Raw genomic sequence first — 11,527 nt, forward strand, 5'->3', positions numbered from 1 at the left:
GTAGCCCCACGCAGGGTGGTGGGCATTGAAGTCACCTAGAATAACCAGTGCGTGCTTGTTGCCGATACGCATTACTTTCCTGAAGAGGGAGTCGAATTTAACTTTCTTTTGTCTTGGAGTGCTATAAATATTCAGAATGAAAAGACATGCGTTGAGTCTTTTTGGCCGGAATAAGTTCGACGAGGACGTGCTCTATGTGGCGGATACCCGTGTCATGTTCAATGGCCGTAATGTTCCTTCTAACGAATGTGGTAACATTAGGTTTGTCGCCTGCGGCGTTAAAAGCTTGATAACCAATTAATTTTGACGCGCCTCCAGTCTCCTGGAGGGCGATAACCTCTGGGTGGACCTTCAGAGACGCAAGGAGCTGCTGGAGGATTGGCCTTTTCCGCCGATACCCCCGGCAGTTCCATTGCCAGAGCAAGTAGTTGTTATTCTTTGTGTATATGGCCATGTTGAATTTGCTGAATGGTATGTTCCACAGTTTGCTGCCATATATTGATGGCTAAGAGCTCATTCCTGTGTCCTTGTGTTACGTCTGTGAGTCCCTGTATTGCGGAGAGAATCGACTGAATTTGGTTTTGCATGTTAGTTTCCAATGCCTGAAATTGCGCTTGCATTTTGGTATCCAGGGCCTGAATCTGGGTCTGAATGTTGGGCTCCAGTTTATGGCAGACTTCCTCCAGCGTAAGTTCGGGTTGTGCGCCCTCTAACGATTTTCTCTTGCTGGGTGATGGTAGGGATTTCTCCACCACCATCGTACTCTCCTGGGTATTATTTGGAGGTTTTTCGGCTTCCTGTCGTTTCTTATCTATCTGGATCTTAAGCTGGAGCTGCTTCTTAAGTTCCGCGTTTTCATTTTGAAGGGCCGTAACCGCCCCGCTTAATTTTTCCACCATGCGTTTAAGTTGTGAGATGTCCTCAGACCCACCGGGTGAATGAGTATGGGAGACCTTATCTACAAAGCTCACCTTCTTGTGGTCATCCGGCACGTTGGTCTTCTCCTTGGGCGGCGTTGACCCTTGCTGATGACACTCAGAGCGTCCCTCGATTTTGGGCCGGGCTCCGATGTTCCATTTGTTGCCAGTGCTGTCCCGCCCCCTGGAAGCGGAGCGCTTGCGAGAGCTGGAATGGCCCCTGGAGCTGGAACGACCCCGGGAGCCGGAACGACCCCGGTAGCTGGAACGACCCTGGGAGCTGGAACGGCCCTGGGAGCTGGAAGGGCCCTTGCAGCTGAGGCGGTCCCGGGAACCCGAGCGACCTCAGGAGTTGGAGCGTCCCGTGGACTGGCAGCTACCACCAGAGCCTGTCCCCGACTACAGGCGCGGGAAGGAGTCCTGTCGCATGTGAAATCCCCCTTCTGTCCTGGTTCTTGGTCTGCTCTGTCGTCCAGATGCGTTGTTCTCACTGTCTGTTGTTGCCTTGCTCTCACTGTCTTGCGTTCGTTCTCTCCACTGTCGCTTCTTAATTATGTGCGGGGTTCTGTACAGTTCCCGGCACTTCTTGTCCCCGAGTATGTGCCCTTTCCCACATAGGGCACACTTTGGGTCACAAGTATGTTCTCGAGGGGGTTGCTCATACCACATCCTCGACACTTAATGTTGTCTGGGTTCGGGCATACGTCGCCTCGATGTCCGAGTTGGCCACATGTCACACAGACCTCATATTTTTTTCTTGTAGAGATGGCAGCGTAGCAGCATGCCTCCATAATAAATCCAGTGCGGCACTGTCTCATCTTCAAAGAGTAACAACACGGTGCGAGACTCACACCAAGTCGCCTGACTCCCATCACCTCCGGGTTACGCGAGCACTTCAACATATCTTGAATGAATTCCACGGTGTGCGAGACCGGAATTCCATGTATAACTCCTTTCCCACAGCCGTCCGGAGTAGCCAGGTAGACGAACGCTTCAACGCGTCCCTCTGGCGTTGGAATGGAGCCGATTTTCAGGTACTTTTGCATCCTCTCCTGGCTGTCAGTGCCTATGAGAATCGAGTTTTGCTTGTGGTTGACGAGTACGATATCTTCCTTAACTTCCGCCGGTTTAAAACCTGCCGCTATCTTCACCGCGTCCGCCACTGTTGCGTCAGTGCGTTCCATGATCAGTTTGAGACCCCCTTTCGGTCTGAGCACTATTCTATGAAGCTCGGGGGAGAGGCGCGTCTGCTGCGTGCCAACAGATTGCCTCGCCAGCTTCCTTCCCTCTCTCTTTATCGCCATTATTTGCGCTGAAGCTTTGTCTTGCCTCTCATCTCGGGTCGGGTCGCCAGCTTGCTCTCCCTCCCCTGTCTGCGAGAGGGCCTTGACTTTGGAATAATTAACTTTAAACTAACCTACTTGAGAGTGGAGGTCTTCAGGCTGGATACTCTCTCCTTCCACAGTTACTTCCATGCGAGACATGGCGCAGCTGAGTTACGGAAGTGTCTCCTGCGACCCGGTCGCAATAACGCAAGCGTTATTTTCACCCGTGACGTCGCATCCGGTTTGAAAAATGACGCCACGTCCGGCCATTTTTTTGTTGTTTTTGTCATGTTTGAGCCGAGCTACAGCCGAGCCAAGCATTGCTTGACGGAGAATGGCTGGACGGTGGGAGCTGCGCGCGCTCGTGTTGCCCGTGAGCAATTTCTCTGTTCTTCCTGTCTTTTGGTATGTATGTACTGTATGTATTGAGTGATTGCCCGTTATAATGCATTCGGCATTTCATTTTGAACTTCCTTGCGCCCGAATATTTTGTGTTTGCAGATCACCAGGACTAGCACTGAGCCCGCTTGCCCGGCAGTGGACACAAAGGCCCTAAAGGTGAGACTCGTCTGTTTTATCCTGAGTTCTGCTCAAAAGCTCAGTGCAGTTCGACAGAAGAGAATATGCGCTGCGTATGTTTTTGTACCTTTTGTCAGCCCGGCCCAACGTAACTTTTGGTCATGTAAAACAGGCATGTTTAGCGTGCGCCCGAAAAAAAGGCGGGAAACTTTTGACAACAGTCCAGTTGAACTAACCGTTTATGCGGTGAGTTTTGTGCGCGGTCCGATTTTTGTGCCCCCGCTAATAGAAAAGTGTATAGATTACTGATTTAATGGTTCATTTTACAGTTGTGTTGCTGTTTATCCATACGAGCCGCTTTCCGAAACAGGGGCACTAATTGCGGCGAGATAAACGATTACGCTTTGGTGTCTGCAGCGCGTAAACATGTTCTTTTAAATTTATTTTCATTTCAGAAAACGGCACTTGAAAAACCGAAATGCAGTTTACTTGTAAGCACGGACCTTCCCGATTCCTGCATCGAGTCCGGCGTTCTCTTGCTGGCGCAGAGGCTGAACAAAATGGGACGATAGAATGCGGAAGCAGCAAAGGCTTTAAGGCGCCACTAGGTGAGCTCTCCACCTCCTGTGAATTTTAAAACTAGTGCTGTGCCACCTGCACTGAGCTTCGGTATTACACGGGGAAGGTGCTTGGACCCACGTAGCTAACGTAATGTCCTTTGATATTTTGGAAGCTTGTGAGTTGCATAAAGCTCACAAGGCACTGTTGCAGTGTGTGACAGCTCATTGGTCAAATGTTTAGGGGAATCCCCCAAGGTGGAGTAGATTTGTAATAAGGGAGTAATTACTCATTGGCATCCACCCGAGCGCAGCCATACGGCTACAAAGGAAAGCTATACAGCTTTCTCAGAAACTTCGTAGTTAAAGAAAAATTCGTCCTGGTCAGGGGTTCGAACCCAGGACCATCGCTACACCGGAGCAGTCGCTCTACCAATTGAGCTAACCAGGACGGCAAGCTTATGGTAGGGTGAGATCGAATTGATCAATAACTCGAAGTGGGAACAGTGTTGGTCAAATGTTTAGGGGAATCCCCCAAGGTGGAGTAGGACGAATTTTTCTTTAACTACGAAGTTTCTGAGAAAGCTGTATAGCTTTCCTTTGTAGCCGTATGGCTGCGCTCGGGTGGATGCCAATGAGTAATTACTCCCTTGTGACAGGTCATTGTGGTAATGATGATTATGTGGCCATTTGCTTTGCACGGGTGAGTGGCAGTTTTTCGCCCTGGCTGTCAAGTAGAAAGAAAAAACAAAGAAAACGTGGGAACATTAACTCTCAACATGGCTTTCACCTGCAGACCCCAGGTGAACAAAGCCTGCCTGTATAGTAAACAAAGCAACTCGGCTGTTATGGATCTAGCAAATTATAATTTTGAAAGTGGGCCTCCTGCTGTGAAACCGGGAACATTTGTGCCCCTAGAGATAAGCAGAGGCGAGAAGCCATAGGCGAATGTAGGTAGGCCAGGTAGCTGAACGAGGGAATAGTTCCCATATTTGAAGAACACATGGGAAGACAAGGACGAGGCATTGTTTGTGTTGTTCCTTCTATGTTTGTCTCTTTTTTTTTTCCCCACAAGTAAAAGCCGATATTTGTTGTAGTTTCACTTTTTGAGGCAGCCAAAAGATAGAGCACAGGGATGACTCACACAGCATTAGTGTTTTCGTTTCGTTCCTACTGTTTTGCACCTCTTGACCTCAAATGCGGCATTGTCATGATCTTACGTGGCGCTATGCTGATAAAAGATGTGTGCGGCACACCTATGGGTGTGTGGCGTTCAGGTTCAAGCACGAACGTAGGGCTTCCAGTGCAGTAGGAATTATGAGAGGAAAAAAAGCCTCAAGGATGGGGATGGGCAGTTTAGCTCTTCAGTTTGCTTTTTGTGAAAAATTCTGTGGCAGGAGGTTACATGTCAGCCCACCCCTTATGTAATGCTGCCTTTGGGCCGTTGAGGTACAGATAAACTGATAAATAAACAACAAAAAGTAGTTTCTGTTCAAACAGTATAATTTGCAGCTTTGGTGGAGGATTTTCTGTGGCCCCTTCAGGGAGTGTTTACCCAGAAATTGTAGTTATTCCTTAATGCCTCTTGGTCCGAAGAACCAAACAGTAATCAATTGCCCTCATGCCTCTTGATGAGGGAATCTGAGAGGTTGAAATGATAATTTACCATAGCTGTGAACAATAATGGCTGGGTGTATCGCCGGAGAGAACCGAGGTCATCTACTGGACTGAGTGGTAAGAATTTCGGGTTGGTTAAAGCACAGATGGCTTAACATCATATCGCCAGATCTTGCACTGTTGACGTGTGTGATTGTTGCGGTGTGTGTGGCTGGTGAGCTGTCAACTCGGGTGTGACAGAAGTTGTAAGCTCAGCCAGACATGCCTGTGCTGTTTGAGCTCTGGGCTAGAGCTTTGAGCGAGGCCACTGCATTGTGTCCCTGTTGTACATTTGGCTTTTGTGGTGCTCCAACTTCCTCCTTCCCCCACCTTTGCTCGGAATGTCGCCATGGGAGTGAGAGAAAGTGGTGTGATGTAATTAGAGCAGTGGCATGGCCATAAGATCCATCCGCACAGTACCACTTATAGGTTGTTTGCTGGTTTGGCACTGCCGTCAGGATTGAGGTGAGTTGTGAGTGGGCCACTGTAGAAAATGACATTAGAGCAGCAGCAAACGTGGCACCAATGGTGGAGAGCAAACTTTGATGTCTGTGTTGCCATTGTTGTCAAAGTTATCTGTGAGGCCATCAAGGGCAGCACCTGTTCTGAATGCATCGCATAGCAGTTGATCAGAACTTCACCTTTACACTTGGGTCATGGGCCTCACTGCAGGAGGTGTATCAGTCAGTTCAGATTTCACGTTGAGACGCATCAAATTCAGCAACCTTACTACTCATAAGTACAGTGAAACCTCATTAAGGCGTACCTCATAGCACTGCAGAAAAACTATGTGCAAAGCGGCAATATGCCCAAACTGAAAGCAGCCTGAATATATCCACTTACCTGGTAAAAAATGATTCCTGATCAATTTTTTAAAATGTGCACTCGAAACCTTTTAACTGCATAGCTACCGTTCAGCCTCGAATGTGGCTTGAGCAGGGTATGTAATCCGAAGGCAAAATAACCGCTGGTCCTTAAGGGTCCTTAAAGAAGGCAATCGTAGCAGGGGGCGGCAGAAAGTTAAATGGGCGGATGAGATAGGAAATTTGCGGGGAATACGGTGGCCGCAACTGGCGAAGGACAGGGTTAGTAGGAGGGAGACATGGGAGAGGCCTCTGCCCTGCAGTGGGCGTAGTCAGGCTGATGGGGATGATGACACTGCCATCCTGCTGCAGAACATCTGCAAAGAGCCCTTTACAGGCAGCGTAGCTGTCAATACTGAGAGCTTCGCCCTGATGTGACACACTGCAGCTTATTTAATTTGGGAAGCAGGCTATCCATGACAGCGTTGGTAATATGAGAACGCAATGAGATGGTGCTGGACCACAGCTGCACAGTGGCGCAGATCAGCTGGCAACGCAGCAATGGTAGGTGCGGCGCATGGAGGAAAACTGAAATCTGCTGCAGAAAGGCCAAGTCATGTGACAGCGATAAGCAGTAGCTATAGCAGTGGCACATCTGCATGGCTAGGGTCGTGGCTGCTCGTACACCAGCACCTGCAAACAGGTTAGTGACGAGCCTCGGGTGTGGTGGGGACAGGCTGGCACCCCCCTCTCCTTGCAATGGGAGGGAAGAGTTCTCTCTTTCCAGATGCGTCAAGCAGCTGCAAGTAGGCTAGGCATGTCAGCAACATGTCTTATTATGTCAGTGTGGCGTATGCATTAAAGCACTCATGAACTTTCCTTTTAAATAATATGCATTTTAAAAAAACTGTGCAGCCAGTAGTTTTTTAAACTTTGGCATATCCGTACCTTTACCTTCTCTCAGTATTGGTCACCTGCTACAAAACTGGAAAACTGCTCCTAATGGAATTTTGGCTTGCGGCAAAGACTGCTCCAAAATGCTCGTGGCCATTCCCTCCTCTGCACATGCTGTGTGGTGTGTAATATTCATTTTTCCCATGGGCATTGTCACATATGGCAAGCTGGGTGGTGTATCATTGTTTGCGTAAGGACTTAAGGGCACTGAGAAATTCCCTAGGCAGCTGCTTGGCCACCCACTGATTTCAAGGTGATTGCACTCTGCTTTTCAATGAATGCTAAATCCTGACGCGATGGTGTCTGCAAATTTTTTTGCCACCTTCCCCCCCTCCCCCACTTTTTTTTCTCCTTCTTTTATTATTTTTTTTTCTTGGATTTTGCAAGTGCTGTTTTATGCAAGAAGCTTGAATTAGGAGCTTTGAAAAATTTGATTGCTGGTCTGCACGTGATTGTCTCCATGTCCAGGTTTTGCGCCATTTCCTAATCCCTGGCATTTATTGGCACTTTCACTTCATTAAAAGTTTTGTGTGTGTGTGTGCTGGCACAAATTTTGGAAAGCTCTTTTTCTAGCGCTTGCAAGTTCTTTCCATATTTTCGTTTTTCATGGGGCTGGAGCTTCATGGCACGTCCAGTCCATCAACTATTCCTTGGCGTTTTGATACTTTGTCCCATTGCATTTGTGTAGTGTGGAGGAGCCGCCGCTGCTCTTAAGATGCTTTGTCTCCTTGCTTTTTTTCATGGCCTTCTCCGCAGTGCTCAGGTGCATTTGGGCAAAGTATCGAAAAATGATGACTAGCTTGGCTGGCATTTCTTCTTAGTCAATGAATGCACTGTGCCGTCAGAATTTGACGAAATTATGGACATGTACACCGGGGAATCGTTTCAGAAAGTTATCCAGGATTTATATTGTGAAGAAAAATAGTGTAACACGCATAATTTTTGGGTTTGTATACGGCAGATTACACGAACCAAGAACAGAATAGCGAGGTTCTGCTATATTTCTCTGAAGGGCTGTGATGGCTTTACAGGGTGTGAAGGACTGACTGAAATTAACGCAGTGGTCTGCCGCAAGTTTCAGCGGTACTTTGAGTGCCCAGCACACGGTCTGTTCACATTGGCGTGGCATATTTTTGCTTCTAACATGTGTGAGGCATGGCAGCCTGTCTGTTTTGGGTGTCTTTCTTGTCGTCCATGATGTGAGCATTGTATATACTGGTTCATTCTGTACAGGTTCCCGGACTCAACAGTAAATTTGTGCTGGTGCATACGAATGGACATAGCTGCATTCAAAAGTATTTTCTGTGGAATAAGCCGCAGTCATAGCAATGTGCAGAATTCATGCACTTTCAGTGTACTCATGCAAGGAGCCACGCCACCCTAGTGTGGCATCAAAATCAATCTGAAAATCTTGCTCTCAGGCCTCGTCAATCTTGTGGGCCATTGCAGAAACAAACAGGCTAGTTTCTCCGTGGTTTGAGCTGTGATAAGGTCATAGGAAGCTGATATTTTTTATGGAAATCTCTTGGTGCTTGTCCCATGGCATTGCTGCTGTCGAAAGGGATGCCAGTGTGAGCACAGGGTGCCTTCATTGGAAAGGCAGGAAACGGCAGTACTTTTCACTGATGGAAAAACCAACCTTTGAAAGCCTGAAATAATCTCTGGCAGTACAATGAGCAGTTTATGAATCCCCTGAAAGCATGCCGAGTGTTTCGTTTAGATAATTTTCCAGCATTTTCTCAAAGTGCTGCTCTTTGTTTCTTCTGTAAAAGCACATATGGCCGCCACTCTTATAAACCATTAAAAGAGAGCAGAAACTTGTGAGCATAATTTTAAGAAACTTCCAAATCTAAGAGCCCAGATCACTGAGGCACTTTTCGTCAGGTGAGAAGGAAAACAGCTGCCGAAATTGCTGCACAGATTCCTAATTGAAATGTGCCAGCATCTGTGGGCCCGTTATGGCTAGGGATTCCAGTGTGGTGAAACCCATACACAAAAGTTAAGCGGGCCATGTCCCGTCAAGAATGGTGCATCTGGGACAGCATTTCACGGTTGGATCTGTCTCTAGGTGTCACGAGGCAGCGTGGAAGACGCAGTCTTGTTAAAGCTCTCACTCGCGTTGTAGCTTGAGCTGCTGTTCATTGATTTTTCGTGTAATCTTTTGTTTCTCAGCAGTGTGCCACATCAGGTCATACGCCTTTTCAGTGTGAACTGTGACAAGAGGAGCATCTCCACTTGCCAGCTTACAAATTCAGGCTGTCACGTTTTTCCCTGCTCACAGTTATGCTTCAGGCAAATTGTACCATTCTACATGATTTCTCCTCATTCATTGAGATGCTCAATAAGCATTAGGATGTGATATATTATGAGGAGTAAAATATTGGTGTGGAATACTCGGTTTCATTGCTGCATTTTGAGGAAACATGTTTGTATTGTAATTTTAACTATCTGTATTGATATCTGAACTACTCTAGAATATTCAGTTGTATTTGCTCTGAATTTTATTACTATTGTCTGCTTCAAAATGAAAAATTTGATGTTGACACGCACTTGGCAGAGAACATCAAATGCTGGGAAGAATAAAGAAAAGGGTAGCCACCTATAATAAAGAGATGGACTTCGTAAAAGGAGCTTTCTCAAACAGGGAAAGCAAATCTCTTTTCAATGCAGCTTCATTTTTTTCTGTGAATTGATCATGTATACTGTCCATTATTATCGCCACTATGTTTCTCGCTTCAACCGTCGGGAATTCAAAATGAGTAGCTTGCTGGACGCCCAGTTTTAATTTTCTTTGTTGAATGTTCCAGCTTGCCTAGATAGCATATTTAACTCAGGAATGCATTTAGCGGCTACATTTTTGTCTTTTTGTCCGCAGATTTTTGTTATTCCATCCACACTGCAAGGAAACTCGACGATGTAACGCACGCGGAAAGATATTTGCGTGGGATTGGATTCGTACTTTATGTGCAATGTGGATAGCACGAATGCGCTGCACTGGGAGCATTTTCATCCAATGCAAGCAGATGCTGCTTTCAGTTGGCATCTAGATCACAAGGAAAGCAAATATTTATTTTAAAAATGCATTGTACAAAACAAATTTTATCTTCTTATGAATGCACAACATACAGTGCGAGATCACCAAAAAAAACTGAATACAAAGCTGAATACAACGGCCAAATCGCGTATTCCAACAGTGATTGTCCCAAGTGAGCTGCTTGGTTTCAAAACTCGACATTGCCCCTCACTCGCTTGTCTTTGCTAAGCATATCGTAGTACCGGCCGGCAATTCGAAAAGCCCTGCTATGCACAGAGTGTGTACGAGAGCAGACGACGCAGCAGTTTCTTTGTCTCTACTTTTGGAGCCCGCGTGACCAGGGTTGCTGCTCTTCCTTGGGAGTGACGTTATGACACACCCCGGCGCTCAGAAAGCGAAACCGCTCAGTATAAGTAACACGATAGTAAATTATTTATGGTGCATATATCAATCGTGCAGCATGTATATGTGCCCTGGGGTAATACGCAATGTTTGAAACAGACAACGAAAAAATTTGGTGTCCCCCTCCCTTCCCCATTATAGGTTTTGGGTTTACCATATGGAGCCTTTGACCTGTGTGCCGCCAGTGTCGGGAGCCACAAAAGGAAATGCAGCAGTGTTGCTGGCTGGCCAAGCTTAACTGCCAAGACTTGATACCTGATAATTTGATCCTCTTAATTAGTACTGGTCTGACCCAGTGAAACCCTTTTGTTGTTTGTCTTGACTATTTTCATTCTCTCTTGAGCTCTGTGCACACTTTTTGTGTGTCGTTCTTCCAGCACATCTTGAACAATGTTGCCTTTATCTTTTTTTTTAAGATCTTTCGAATGTCCATGCACAAGGCCACTACAGGAGTGTGTAGGCTGCTGCGATAGTGTGTTGGGAGATGTCCTAATCTTTTTCTCTCTTGCATGCATTCCATTTTTTTGTGTGAATTTGTGGGTTTCTCTTAGTGGTTTATTAGTTGCATTTTACTTTTCTCAGCTTGCCCACTTTTGTTTTCTCTTTTCATGGCATCCAACCCTGCATATGGCTGCCACTAGTGGAGGGACTGCAGCAACCGACCTTGCGGGGCGTGGCGTTCTCTGGTCCCAGGCACCTGTTCATCGTTCCAGGCTACTGGCTCAAGAACGTGCTCACAAGTCTGCACCCTGGCCTACAAGCAGAATGACAATAGACCTATGTCGGCCGGAACTGCTGTGCCAAATAAAGCATTCCTACCAACATGCCTTGTCAGTGATTAATGAAGCGTATGAATAGGTTACAAACAAATGGTTGGCCCTATAGACAAACCATGTTACAAAACAGTCGGTTGAGACCATACCCAGCCACCACATTGTTTCCTCTGCAGAGCCGCATATTGCCTTTCTGTTCGTGCCCCTGCAGCAGAAAATGCTGCAGAGTTAGTGAGGAAAATAAATTTCACTGACAAGCTGCTCCAAGACTACTGCTAAAAGGGTACTGAAGTCCCAGTGGAAATGTTAATCAGGTGATGAATGTTTGTGGGCGCTGCACGTGTACTTTCAATGCATAGGAGGGGCCAATTTCAACTTTTTTTACAGGTAGGTAGCGCCTTTTCTGATTGCACCATCCCTTGGTGTGGGATGCTTCTACCTATACTGCCACCTCACTGACAGTGCTAGGAAAGCTCTTGCTGAATATTGTAATCTGGGTGCTTTTAATTGAATGGTCTTTGTAGGTATTTCAAAAGGGCTAGGCAACCGTCCTAGCACTACTGGGGTTCCAACCAACAACAAACTAG

At 46.8% G+C, this 11,527-nt stretch overlaps 1 long non-coding RNA gene across 2 annotated transcripts; it reads left to right on the forward strand.

Moving 5' to 3' along the window:
- The first annotated feature begins 2,420 nt into the window (after nucleotides 1-2,420).
- On the forward strand, nucleotides 2,421-10,989 carry LOC149346400 (uncharacterized). Of its 2 annotated transcripts, XR_016292376.1 has the most exons (4): nucleotides 2,421-2,647; nucleotides 2,744-2,800; nucleotides 3,217-3,369; nucleotides 10,809-10,989. It is a non-coding gene; the product is annotated as an uncharacterized LOC149346400 (long non-coding RNA). The 2 variants fall into 2 exon arrangements; XR_016292375.1 differs by lacking the exon at nucleotides 10,809-10,989 and having other exon boundaries at nucleotides 2,421-2,615; nucleotides 3,217-3,574.
- The last annotated feature ends 538 nt before the right edge of the window (nucleotides 10,990-11,527 follow it).

The sequence above is a fragment of the Amblyomma mixtum genome, chromosome 4, assembly GCF_055824585.1.
Source record: "Amblyomma mixtum isolate Tamu chromosome 4, ASM5582458v1, whole genome shotgun sequence".
NCBI lineage: Eukaryota > Metazoa > Arthropoda > Arachnida > Ixodida > Ixodidae > Amblyomma > Amblyomma mixtum.